The sequence below is a fragment of the Mus musculus genome, chromosome 1 (genome assembly GCF_000001635.26).
Source record: "Mus musculus strain C57BL/6J chromosome 1, GRCm38.p6 C57BL/6J".
Taxonomy (NCBI): Eukaryota; Metazoa; Chordata; class Mammalia; order Rodentia; family Muridae; genus Mus; species Mus musculus.
The window spans coordinates 42,919,318-42,933,890 of NC_000067.6; positions in this window are offsets into that span (position 1 = coordinate 42,919,318).

The following is a 14,573-nucleotide window of genomic DNA, read 5'->3' on the forward strand; positions in this document are numbered from 1 at the left end:
TCACTGGCCTCCAGGACCAAGGCCAGGGAAGTCATGGCGCGGGAGTTGGGGGTGGGGTGGTTAGGAGAGGGGTAGAGAAAGAGAATAGGGGGCTCCCACATAGAGAGAGAGAAGAGAAAAGGTTTGAGAGAGAGACCAAAATGTCTGGATTATATAGGTAAGAGCCCCCGGGAGCGTCGGGGGAGGAAGGGCAAGCCCAGCCCCTTGGCTGGAAAGTTCAGGGTTGGGGGCAGGGTATGCCAGGTAGGGACTGAAGAATGCTGGGAGAACCTGGAGGCCAGGTCTGCTTTGGTCTGTAAAATCTGCCCCTCAGTCTTTAGACCCAGGGAGAAACATCCAATGCAAGCCTCATCTTTGCTAAAACCGCCCTTGGCCTCCATTCTTTGCACACGTCCATAGTCTTCTGGGTCACATGACCACCACTGCATTATCATATTTTAGAGAAACTTTTTTTTTAAGATTCCATCCACAAATGGTGTGCATTCTCTCCTCTCTCTCTCTCTCTCTCTCTCTCTCTCTCTCTCTCTCTCCTGCTTCCATGCCTTCCACAGGCTTTTCAAAGCCGTCAATCAATACGGCCAACCAGAGTCCGTCTGCACTCTCTGTTCCATTTTACGTATGTCTGTGAGGCGACATACAGACGTATGTCTGTATGTCTGTTAAGATCTCTCTGACGCTGTTGTTGGACTTCTCTTCCTCCTGTGTCCACGTCCTCTTACCCTGGTGACACTCCTCTCCAAACGTTGTCTCTTCCTCCTAACTTCCTCCTCTCTTCCAAGATGGGAGAATGCTGGAGGATGGGGACCCAGGCAGTGCTGCGTAGCTCCGCCCTGTTTCCCTTCTACACGTGACCTGTGGAGCAATTCAGCTACTTAAAACATCCTAACCCCGTCTTGGGCTCACTACTCCCAGCAAAGTCTTCCTATGGGATCTGGATTACCTTCAGGTTGCCTGAGTTTTAATATGTCAGCATCCTATTTGAGTCTGGGGTATCCTTTGATGAATCACAGACCTTTACACCACAAGTCACAGGGCAGAGGTCAGGTGATGCAGTGTGACCACATTAATCTCTTCAAAGAACCAGGTTTTCTCTTTCATTGGCTCTTTGTTTTGCTTTATTTCCATTTTGTTAATCTCTACCCTGATCTTCATTTCTTTCCATATTATGATGAGGCTCACTCAAAGCATCTGGCTCCCTTCAGTTTTTCCAAGGCGCTAGTGTGCATCATTAAGTTATTTAAGATCTCTCTGACATTTCAATATAAACATCTTTAGCTGCCGATGCCCCTCTGCTTTCATTGTATGCCATGGTTTTCTGTGTGTTATGTTCTCTTTTTCTAGGACCGTTTAACAAATACTTCTTGGGATGGCTAGTCTAAATTGTCAACTTGACTACATCTGGGATTAACTAAAACCCAAGTGGCCAGATATAGCTGTGAGGAATTTTTCTTCATTAAATCACTTGAAGTGCTAAAACTCACCTTTAATCCAGATCTTCTGAGGTGGGAAAGACACTCCTTTAGCCACGCCTTCTGCTGGCAGCCTAACTGTAAAGGACATGAATTTAGGAAGTGCTGGCTCTCTGCCTTCTTGCCCTCTCTCTTGCTGGCAAGTCCTTTACTTCAGTGGTATTAGGGCCTGCTGTGGGATCCCAGTGTGCATTGAAGATCAGCTGAGACATTCAGCTTGTGTGGGCTGGCAGCCATTGTTAGACTAACTGGGCAACAGCTTTTAGCTGCTCTAGTAAACCCTTCATCCGGTCAGTTCTGCTGCTATAGAGAACCACCTCCGTGCTTTGTCTCAGTGACCCTAGCGTGTGGCTTAATCTCCCCGAGCTTGCCCATATTCTGTAGGCTCTCTTGCTGTTGATACAGTTCTATCCCACAGCAGTCAGATAAAATGCATTAAGTAAATATTTAAATCCTTCATATTGGTTCAGACTTTCTTTGAATCCTATCACATAGATTTCTTAGAAAAAGATCTATGGGCGGCTAAGAAGTATGAGTGTTCTGCTGTGTTTGTATGGAAATATCCTGTTAGGTTTGTTTGACCTAGGATATCATTTAACTCACTTGCTTCTCTGTTGTTGGTGATGATAATGATGGTGGTGGTGGTGGTGGAATGACCTGTGAGACTGCAGACACTATTATGATGTTGGGGCAAATCTAGATTCAGACTTCATGTCTAGAAGTATTTGTTTTATGAAATTGGGTACACCTGTTATTTGGGGTACATAAAGTTTAGAATTGTCAGTGTGAAGTCTGACTGGCTTTGGTTTGAAGTCAGTGGTATGGTAGAAAGTGACACCCGCTGGTATCCCTTCCATCTGGTTGTAACGCCTCTGACGCTGGCCTTGCACTCTAAGGTGGCTTCTGTCTGGTGATGAGGTGAGTTACTTTCAGGCCACAAGTCTGTAAGTCTGTGTGGTTTTACTGGGGACTAAGAACCATTGATGGCCGTCGATACTGTTGGCAGGTGCGTGTCAATGCCTGCAGTGTTGGTCCTGTGTTCTTTGTTGGTTTTCTGACCCTTATGTTCTAGCACCATAAATATGTTTATTTTTCTCTCCAGTCTGAAGGATTCCTTCGTAGAGTTGGTTTTATGGTCCTTTAGCCTGTTCTTTTTAAAATCATAAAAAGTTTTATTTTTCTTTAAATTATGAAAGATAATTTTATTCAGCATAGTAGTGTGAGTGGGCAATTGTTGTCTTTACTTAAAAGACAGCATTCCAGACTCTCGTGACATTGACAATTTCTGTTGAGAAAGTTCCTGTTTGGAATATATATATATATATATATATATATATATATATATATATACATACATATATATATATATATATGACTTTTATCAGAGATACAGAAAGTAATTAATACACGAGGTAAACTAGATAAAGGGGGGGTGTTGGCTTGCCATTGCTAAGGACTGAGGGAGGGGGCTGAAGGGAAGGACAGTACAAGTTAGGCTGTGCTAAAGAGCCTCTGCTGAAGTACGAGGAAACCATGAAATAGGCCAGATGGAGGGAAGAGAGTAGGGTGGAGGTGAAAGCTGATTCCCCTCAAGTCGGACCTTTAAGAGAGAAGAAGGGAATTCGCATGAATAGACAAGCAAAAATAACCCAACACAAGAAACTCTGGTAGTAAAAAAACGTCTCAACATCTAAATCGTCTGGATTGCAAAAATACCTTTTAAACAAGCAGCGGACTAGCCTCAAGTAGCTGCTTTGTGAGGCTTTGGGACAGGGGAGAGACAGGGTCAGGAAGTGTAGGAACTGGTGTGTGTAACTCCGCATCCCTGATTTGAGCCACGACGAGCACTTGCCTACCACAGGCTGAGATCCTCACAAGCACCAAGGACTGGAAGACAGTGGGGAAGGAAGGTTTCACTGAGAGAATCAGGCATGAGAAAGGTTGATGTCCAGTTCACTGGGCCCGGTAGGACTACTAGATTAGCTGAGGGAACCCTAGAGGACTGAACCAATCAAATAAATTCATGTATGTACACGGGAAAATGTTCCAGATCAGCTTATGCAACGGACACAAGGAGTAACAGCAACTGCCTCACACCTGGACACAAGGACTGGTTAGTCGCTCGGTCCTTGAGGCCGCTGCCTCAGTAGTCCCTCAGTAGTGCCAAAGGCCTGGAAGGTCCCTGGAGAGCCACTGGTCCTCATCTATGTCGGGAGCCTGGGACGCTGACTCTAATACGAGTAAAGGAATCAGCCGTAGCAACGGAGCAAGTTAACTCGGCAGCGCGAGGGTGGCCAAGGGAGCAGAGAGCAAATCGTCTCCCCCACCCCAATTCCCGCCAACCCTGGCCATTTTTCTCTGGGTTGCCACCATTAGGAGCCACCCCACCTTTGGATGGGTCTTCCCACATCAATTATGGAAATCAAGACAGTCCCTCGACGGAGGTTCCCTGCTCAGGGGATTCTAAAGTGTGGCATGTCAGCATATGAAATCGACCTTCGCTGCTGTGTTCACAGTAGAGAGCTAAGAACGAGGTTAACATAGCATCCCTTAGGATATCCTTCAGGACCGGTGCGGGGCTCTCCTGGCTCAGCTTAGCCCGGTGGTGAGGCTCAATCTTTACAAGGCAGGTGAGGCTGAGGTGGATCGGAATGACTTAGACCACCCAACATAGAAATCAGAATATAAATCACGTCTCAATTGTTGTTTCATCTTTGCAGATGACTCTAACTTGTTTTAAATCAACACAAAACTAGCCAGGACAACTGAGCCCTTGTCAACATGACACACAAAATATATCGCTTTTCAATTTGAGCCTTTCCTTGCTCATTTGTCCTCAAAATGACATGTTAATAATATTTCAGCATAAAACTTAAATAAGTTTAAAAGTCCCACAGTATGTACAAGTTCAAAATCTTTTAAATCTGTTTCTTTAAAAATATCCAATCTTTGTTAAAATTCAAAGTCTCCATAAAACTCCAGAATCTCTTTAAAAGTTCAAAGCCTCTCAACTGTGAGCTCCTATAAAGTCAAAGCCAGTTCAATGCTTTCTCATTCCAAGAGTGAGGAATGATCACAATCATGTCAAAGCAAAACCAAAATCCAACACTCGAAAACTCAGTGTCAGACTTGCAGGACTCATGATCTAGGCTCCAAAGGGGCTTTTGCCGTAGCACACGAAGCCTGTTCTCCTAGGGTCGGGCCAGCTCCACTCCAAGGCTCTTGCTGGCTGTCCTTGGTGGCTGTCCCATGGTGTTGGCATCTCAAATAAATGAATGAATAAAAAAGAAAAAAAAAATCCTTTGGTCTCCATGGCAACCAGGCTGCACTTTCACCAATAGCCTCTCCTGAGCTCTTTTCAGGGCCTTAGACTCTGCCAAATGATGACAAGCTGCAGCCTCTCTCCATGATTCCTTCAACCCTGGCGTTCTCACTGCTACTGAGGCTGCATCTTCACCTCATGGCCTCCCCTCATGGCACTAATCCTCAGCAACTCTCCATGAACCCTTCACGTTTTCAAAACCAGCACCCCCTGGGAGGTTGTCACACTACCGAGTTCAGCTGCCATCATGAGATGCAGCCTCAGCCACCTCTGGACCACAGTTTCTGTGTGCTGACACTGAGGAAACACTTTCCAGAAGATTGTGATAGTCACAGCAAAGCAAAGGTTTCACTCTCGTGGGTCTGGTCTCTCCCAGTTCTTCAGTTCCTGTTGACCAGAATCATGATTCTTAATTCAAGACATCATATAAAAAGCCCTGGTTGAATCATTGCTTATCTCTAAAACTTCACAAACCAGGCCTCCGTCATCCACACTTCTTTCAGCATTCACTTCCAAGCATCCAAAGAATAGCCCAGTAAACTGTGAACACTCAGCAGCTTTTCTAGCCAAAAGTTCAAATGCTACTGCAATCCTCCCAGAAATACTTGGTCAGGTCAAAAGAGCAGTAAGGCAGCAATTAAGGAGTTTTTAAAAGGCACCCTCTGTGGAGAGAAAAGAGAGGAACCACAGGTTATTGAGTAAAAATTCTACTGGGAGGAGTGAGCTACCTCCCAGTGAGTTGTTGACCAGGGATGTTTCTGAGGCCCCACAATCCTAAAAGTCATCGTCAATGCTTTTGGCCATATGATAGAACAAGATAGTCATTCCCTGTTGCTGAATCCTTCACACATTTTAGCTTCAAGATATGAAGGAAGCTGGCTGGACCTGAGCTAAAAGAGCCATCCTATGTGCAGGTGGTCAGTTGGCAGAGAATTATCAGCATGATTCCTGATCAGCTGTAGACCCAGCGTGCTATAGTAACAATGTGTCAGACAAGATGTGCCTACGGGTGCCTTAGTGGAATGACTTTTATGGATGTGATCATTTGATTTCTGATTAGATTTAAGAGTCTGTCCTCCAGTCCATCCAGAACTGTAAGAACAAAACCTCACAGGTAGGGAGGTCCCAAAGGCCCCATTGGGAAGCCAATGCTGTTTTAGTAAATGAATGTGATGCACCTTTAAATATTTCTGGTTATACCCATAAATTATTGCTACTATGATCCTCAGCTGGTCACTGGAGGAAACTGACACATAAGACATATGCATCATCCTCTCCAAGGCTCAGGGTAACATTGATAAGAGATGTTAGAAAGGTTGTAAGAACTAAAGGAAAGAGTGAAGTGTTGTGTAGCAATTTTTCCTTCAAACTGAAACATTTCACCCTGGAGGGAGATTCTTAAGGCCCCAAAAGTAAATGGAATTTACTAGGCTCAGGAAATACCCAATCTGCAAGTCTCAGGATGTTTCTGAAACTTACAAGATTCATAAGACCCTTCCTCAAGGTTATATAAACAAGTAACAGTCGTTGGAAAAGATATGGAGCTACCTGTCGGTCCTTTGCCTGTAAAGACCTCCAGTTCTGAGGCTTCCATGAGGGTGGAAAGCATTTCCCATTCTGGGGTGGGCTTTCAGGTCAGGCAGACACCTTTGAGCATCTGTGCTCAAAGTTATCCCACACCTATACTCTTTTGAGTGACCCCATTAAACTCACTGGTTCACCAAGCTGGACTTTGGTATTCCACACTCCACCAGGATGACAACTTATTATATGCATTGTGTGACTTTTCCCGGGGAGAGGGAACACATGTATGCCTACTCGTTCCCTAAGCACTGCCTCAAATCCAGAGACAGACTTCTGCTCTAGCTGACAAGTCCTCACTAGTACACATAGAAGCATGGCACTGGAGACGAATGGGCATTCTAAGTGAGTGTTCTTGTTTACAGATGAGGAAACAGGGCAGCAATTTTCCTGAAATGTCAGCAAGTTAGTGGTGAAACACACACACACACACACACACACACACACACACACACACACACACACACACCACAAAATGCCTGCCTCCCAACCTGAAGAAATTGCTTACACTGACTGTGACGCTAATGAAAACATTTGCACCAAGCCAGGAATGAGAGCAGAGAGCAACACATACAGACTGGATCTTGTGTAGCTTTGGACACATGTATTCATTGATTCACACACATCCACGCATGATCTATCATCTATGCTTTCCTTCAACTGAGAGGCAGCATAGCAGGAGCCAAGGTCTTGGCTGTTTGATCTAAATCCCAGCCACCATGTTTGTCAGGCTTTTAGACTAGGCATGTGCTTTCCCGTGCCTCATTCCCTTCTCTGTGAAATGCTACTACTGTGCTATTTACTTCAAAGGGTTTTCTTAAGAAATGAACTGGGCAGTTTTATTGCATTAAAAAATGATGCTTAGACCAGTTCCTGGTGTGTAGGAAGTTGACCTCAAAATCTTTGATGTTATGAAAAGAGAAATACTTCTGGTTTGAGCACAAAGAAGGCACAGGCTAGACCCTTTTCCTTCAGCACCTTCTCCTCCACCTCCTTCAGTACCACTAAGTCATGGTGGTAAGACAAAGAAACATCACACCTCTTAGAAGCCCAGGCTCCTCAGAGTGCAGAGGCTCAGGAGTCACAGCAGTTAAGTTCAGCCTAGTGTGAATGTAGCTCTCTGCATCTGAAGTTAACTGGGACAACTTCATATAAGGTTTTGATAGCGTGCATGTAAGGTAGCAAGGCTATTTAAAAACATTAGCATAAGTAGAATGTAAAGTTTACGTTTTTTGTTTTTTGTTTTTTGTTTTTGTTTTTGTTTTTTTGTTTTTTAATGAGAGAAAAGAAATGAAGCCGAGAGGTAATTTTTGGCAATTCATCCTGGTGATAAGAGGTACCTCAGGGAGGAACCGTGGGGCTCTCGGCCTCTGTACTTAAGCCAGAGAGATTTCTCTACCTCTTTCTCCCAAATGGTATTTCAAGTATTAGGAAATCTTCTTAGCTATTAATATATTAAATTGAAAACTCTTCTCATGCAAGATCTTGTCTGCCCATTTGCATTGCTTGCAGAGCAGGAACAAATTTCATGAAAAGTGTCGGCTAGCTATTAGTCTTATTTATTTAAGTATGGGAATGTTATTTGTGCAAGGACTGAAGAAACTAAAGCTATTTCTTTTTTATTTTTATCATTTAAGAAACATTTATACAATATATTTTGATCATATTCTTTTCCTCCTCAGCTCCTTCCAAACCCTCACAACCTTGATACCCACCCAAGTTCGTGTTCTTTATTTTTCTGAGGTTATAATATAACTGTATCATTTCTCCTCCCCCCCCCAACCCTCCTAAACACCCTATCTTGCTTCTTTCAATTTCATGGCCTCTGTTTTTCATAATTGTTGGTACATGCATATATGTATACAAATACATATTCTTAAATATAACCTGTTGGGTCTGTATATATGTTTCCAGGGCTAAGCATTTGGTTCTTGATAATCAGTCAGTGAGTTCTTCCCTGAGGGAGACGACCCCTCCCACTCTCAGCATCCCTTAGTTGATCTATGGCAATTTCTTATCTCTAATTTAAAATATCTTTTCCTCCAGCTTGAGAACAAGTGAAGCTTGATCATGTGCATAGAACTGCGCAGGCATCAGTCTCCATTCCTCTTGGGATTCCACAAGTGCAATTGCTCGGCTGTGTGAATGTGTGTGAGGTGCTATAAAACTGTCCTCTAGGGTGACCACCTTCTCCAGACCTGTCAGCAAAGCTTAGAGATGACTTATTTTTTTCTTTTTTCATATCCCAAAGACATGAAACTATGTCTACACAAAATTTGTTTGTATTCACGTTTCATAGAGGTTTAATTCTCAGGTCACAATGGAAACAACTCAAAATGATCACTGGTATGTGAGCTTGCAATGCCTCCAGTATAATTGCTACTTAGAAATAAAGAGTGTTCAGCCATGGTACATTCCTCAATGCAGGAAATCTCAAAAAATATATAGAAAATGAAAAATTAGCAGGCACAAAACAACACAAGCCAGTCACTAGAGTGAAGCTGGTAATTTGAATGAGAGTGCCCCACCCATAAGCTCATGTATTTGAATGCTTGGTTCCCCAGCTGGTGGAACTATTTGGGGTGGATTTGGAGGTATGTTGTAGGAGGAAGTACGCCATTGGGATTGGGCTTTGAGGCTTCAAAATCTCATGCTATTTCCAATTACCTCTCTTTGCCTCCGATTTGCAAATAAGGATGGGTGTTCTCAGCTGCTGCTCCATACCATGTCTGGCAATCTGTTGCCCAGCTCCTTACCATGACAACCATGGATTCACCCTCTTCCTTCTATACTTTGTGTTGGTTATATGATGCTTTGTTACAATAGTAAAGAAAAAAAATCAAGAAGCTAAGATAGCAAGAATTTACCAAAACAGGCACAATTAAGTGTTGGGGTTAATCTTGGGTGCAGACAGAAGGAAAATATGAAGACCAATAAAACAGGTAGCTTGTATCACCGGTCCCTTTACACGGGATCCAAGACTGCCATCTCTGAGATTGGCTGAGACATGAAAATGTTTCCAACCAGAACTTAGATAAGCATAGCTAATAAATCTTGCTGGCTACAGAATCCTCAAGACTTGTCAAGTCATCCTTTCAAATGGCATAGATGGAAAATTAAATTACACTTTGATTATACAATCCAGACTAACTTATAAAGAAAGACAGATGCCTTACCTGCTCAAGCAGGAAGCAGAAAATTATCTTTAATTGAATTGTGCTGAATTACATTCTGTAATTATGTTAGTGTGGGAAAGTATATTACCTGTAAAAGTTTATATGTTCACAGAAAACAAAACAAAACAACAACAACCAAAACCAGAAAAGCAACCCTGACAGGATTCACCCTCAGGGATGCTGAGATGCTGAGACATATTTATTCCACTATCCTGTTTGATCCTACCTCGGTCTACCTCAGTAGCTGTTTCCTCAAAAATCTGCATCCAGGGCAGCTTCAAAGAAAGCTGCTATCCCTAATTGGTCCAGACTTTCAGATGGTGCCAACCAGGATGTCATTTAAGCCCTGTACTTTCACGGCACGCAGAGACTGGACAACAAATGTTACACCTAGCCTTCTTAAGACTGGCCTATATCCCAATTTTCATGGGCCTTCAAAAGGAAACATCACTTTAGGAGAATGATGCCTCATTTCCCAAGAAGAGGGATGGATTGCTTTTGGTTGTTTGGTGGGCCATCATCATCAAGAGGGAGGTTGGTTGCAAGTTGTAATTGGTCTTGGTCAGGGAAGAAATAAGGTATAAGAGTTTAGACTTGGGGATCTTTCTTTTTTGTTTTCTTCCCTCAATACCTCTTTCTTTCTTATGTAGGGGTGAAGGGTTGGAAAGAAAGAAAAGGGCGATATAGGAGTAATATAAGATAAATAAAAATAAGGAGAGATCATTGAATTTAAACCAAAGAGCATTCTATGACCAAATATTTTATACTTGTTATAGACTGTATATTAATACAGTCTAAAGTTATAGTTTTATAAGAATACTAGGATAAAAGCTTAGATTATTAAATCTACTTCTAGACCAAGGGAAATTAACAAACCAAATATTTTACATTTGTTATGCACTTTGTATATGAATACATGTTAAGGCTATATTTTGTTATAACATACTATGTATATATGTTTCAACTAGTCCTTTTGAAAGCTGTTGCTATCACAAAGTTCAGGATAATTAAATAGTGTAAGTTAGTCAATCAAACTCATAGCCATGTCAAATACTAGTCTACTTTATTGTAGAAATATATTTCCTAGGTTGAACAGATAGTAAATAGCAATGTTTGCCTATTCAAAATAATTTAGACAGATAATAGATAGATGATCTTCAAAAAAGCTCAGAGAACCACAGAATATTTCATTTAAAGATATTTTATTATTTTAAGGCTTTTTTTTTTGACAATGAGATGTGTCAGCTCTTGGTAACACCCTCATTCTACTTCAAAGATGATGAGCATCAAAGAACCTCAATATGGAATTTGCTTAGAATGTGGCAAACTAGCCACTGGGCAAGAAACTGTCCTTACTTCAACTGCTGACAATATGCGGTTCAAAATGGACAAAATCATGAGATATAGGAAAGTCAACTGCCAAGCATTGCAAACCCTTCACAGTTCCTGCTTCACAAAAAGTCTCTCAGATACTCTGGGCCAGAAGGCAGAAGATAGATGCTCCAACATTATAGAAAAAATTGGGAGGACTCTTCAGGCAGCCAACTATCTCTGTCACCTGTATAGTTTAGGAAGCTGCTTGCTCTGTACATTCTGCATACTCGGGTAATATTTATTCTTTTTCAAGTAAGTCTCTGATGGGATTGAAGACTAAATAGTTACAGTCTCACAATAAAAGCTTACTTAAGTTGTTTAGGATTTAAGAAAATATTTTTAGTTATAAGATGTTTTGAGATTGGCAATCCAAGTTAGGATAGAAAATGATTTAGGTACAGAACTCTGAGCTCACCAGGATAGAGTAGATAAAAGAGCATTTTCTCCTAAGTTACCATATATGAATGGACTGGACATTGTGAATGTAACTCTTACCTGATAGTTTTCATAATTGTTCTTATTGCATATAGCTTATTATTGGAAGAGAAAGAACCCTTATTGGACTAAAAAGAGGAGATGTTGGGATTGGTTTTGTGCACTGTGTGCTCAGATGATCCGTTCTGTAGGCCAAGATCAGATTGCAGTCTGGACAAGGGCGTTGTATTGACCAATGTGGTATACAGAATGCGCCCCAGTAAACCCTGATCGGTAATAAAAAGCTAGAACCTGTGACTGGGCGGGGGAGGGAGGAAGGCAGAATGTTGGGTTGAGTGAGGAGATCTTAGGTAGGGACCCTGAGGAGAGAAAAGGGCAAAGGAGAGGAGAAGGAGGTCATCGTGAAGCAGGGTGGACCATGAGCATGTGGCCAAAGGAAGCTCACCCTGAAGACACGGAACAGAGCAAGACTCCCCTGGCAAGTAATGGGGCATTTATCTAATTATTAATAGACCAGTCAGGTTAGAGTATTTCAGAACCTGCTTAGCCTGTTAATAAAATCTGGTGTTTCTGCATCATTTACTCAGAAGTTAAATAGGATAGAATGGGGCAGAACACCCCCTCCCCTAAAATTACTATTTCAAGTAGGTTGAAAGTATAGAAGCTAGAGAGATGGCTTGGTGGTTAAAGCCCATGCTACTCTTCCAGAGATCCCAAATTTGGTTCTCAGCTCCTGTATTGGTGGTTCACAACTGCCTATCCCTACAGTTGTAGGGAATCCATCGCCTTCTCTGGCCTCTGCAGGCAGCTCACATGAATGATACATATTCATGCAGACACATCACATATAAAAAATTAAAAGATGAATCTTAAAGATGACAGAAACTCCACATCTCAAGGGTGACAACAGTCATACAGGTCATACTTTACACGTTGTCAGAATGAACATGTCTTTATAGTCAGAATAGATATGCTTCGTTCTCTGAGAGTAATACTAAAATAAAGTTGACTTTTGAAAAAAGATGAGAGGAGTTAGTAAAAAAACATCGCAGAGGGTCTTAGAAGAGAATTGTGGGTAAGAAAACTGTGTCTTGGTTCTTTAGTGTTCTCCAAAGGACCCCCACCCCCACCCCGTGTTAAAGATATGACTGATAGCCGTGGTACTATTGGCAGCCAGTGAAACCTTTAAGAGGATATCAGGAGATTTTCAGATCACTGCAAGTGTGCCATCAGAAGGAACTGTGTGGCCTTGGAGGCTGCTCTGGTTTTCCTCTTTCATTTCCCAGGTATGAATGGAGGAGATTCACACCGCCAGATGCTAGTATTAAGATGTGCCACTTACACCACTACTTGGAAACAGTGTGGTCATTGCTGCCACGGATCAAAGTAAACCTCCTGTGTTTGTCAGCTGCTCAGTGTGGGTGGGTTCTCCTAGTAATAAGACACCAGCCAGCTAGACTTTCTCTAGTACTCTTAGGGCAGTGGAGATACTAAAAAATGGTTTTTATAAAATACTGAAACAAAAATCTAATGTACCATAATGAGAGAGGCAGAGAAAGGACAGAGGAACTTGTCTCTATGTAGGAGTCCATATCTAGGAAGTCAACAGGTACAAAAACGTGCAAGAATGGAAGCCGAGGAAGTTATGGGTATGAAGGAGGAGCTGAGCACACAATGGGATCAGGAGCTGGGGGGAGTAATGATCCCACGGAGAGCCACTTGTTAAGCTATGTTTGTCTGTGTGCAGACATATTTCACAACTTAAAAAGCAGTCTTCATATTCAGAGTGGCAGGCAAACCCCAAGAGTAGCCCATTTTAAAACGCCACTTCAGCCCACTGCCTCCATCTCTCCAACCCAAGCACCCGGTGCATTTCACCAAGGCTGATATACAACTAAAAGCTAGAAGTAATTTTTGCAAAAAAAAAATGTTATTTAATAAAAGCTATTTTCAACAAATGGATTTTAGGACTTCTCAGAGAATCCAAGAAAAGAAATACCAAGTTGTCAGAAGAGCTCTCCCTCTGTAATGAATCTTTTCTCCTCATTCCAGAAGGCTCTGAAAAGTCCTCAATCTATGAAATGTCTACTTTTCTCCAAAAATGGAAAGAGAAGGCAAAACTACAGAATCTCCTTAGTGTGAATTAGCAAGTAGCCTGGCTTGTTCTACCTCTTTCTCAATATATTAAGTTATTAAGAGGAATCTGAAGCCCTGGAGACCTGATTGGCATCTCATGCATGCAGAGGTCAGTGCCAGGGCTGGAGTGGGCCTGGCTTGAGGCTAATTGATGGGCAGTGTTTGTTCATTTTTGCTTGCCTCGCTTCAATGGCACCTGCACTCACCTGTTATTACCTTGAGAGTAAAAGGCTAGGTGATACAAACGGAAAGTAACAGGCAGATTCTATCTCTCCTAGCTCAATCTTGGGTGAAAATCTTTTCATCTTTCTGGGGGATTTCCCCCCCCCCCTTTTCTTCATTTTAACACATTATTCCATCTTGCCCAGAAAATTGTTTTGGTTTCAAACAACTCTTATTTATTCATTCTTGAGGATGAAAGCAGAAGCCTGGATAATATAAAATGATGCAGACCCAGAATCCTTTTATATTTGACTTCCAAATTTGGGGTTGTATTTACATTTGATTATGCAAATGTTTAATATTTGAGCAATTCAATACAGGCAAAATGGCAGAGCCACTGGCTAAATGCCTCCTTGGGAAGGCCTGAGCTGCTACCCTGGGCAGCACTCCTTAGCAATATCTAACCCCAGAGGACAGGACAGGCTCGTCAGCAGAGAATACACTGAAGAGACCCATGGTCTCTGCTTACCTTCTTACCCTCTTTCCCAAAGCAATGGAACCCTGCCCTTCCCAGGCCATCCTGGGTTACTGTGTGTGGCTTATTGTCTTGGCTGCAATGACAACTTTTGCTGACAGTACCAGAAAGGAGTTTGTGACACAAAGATTGCTGCTTCCCAGCCAAAGGCTGCCTTTTCTAGTCTGCTGTCCTAGGCAGTGCTGAGGGTCAGCTGTTAGCAAAAGTGTTACCCACTCTTTAAAAGATTATTTGCACAGAGAGCTTGCCAGTCCCTTACCTGAGCAGCTTTGGAGAGCTGGCCCCAGGGCATGAGAGCAGATTAGCTGTCCCTGCCCCTTGCCAGCTGAAGCACTTGAGAAATTCAGCCCTGCACCTGACCTGGGCAGCACAGCAGAGCTGGC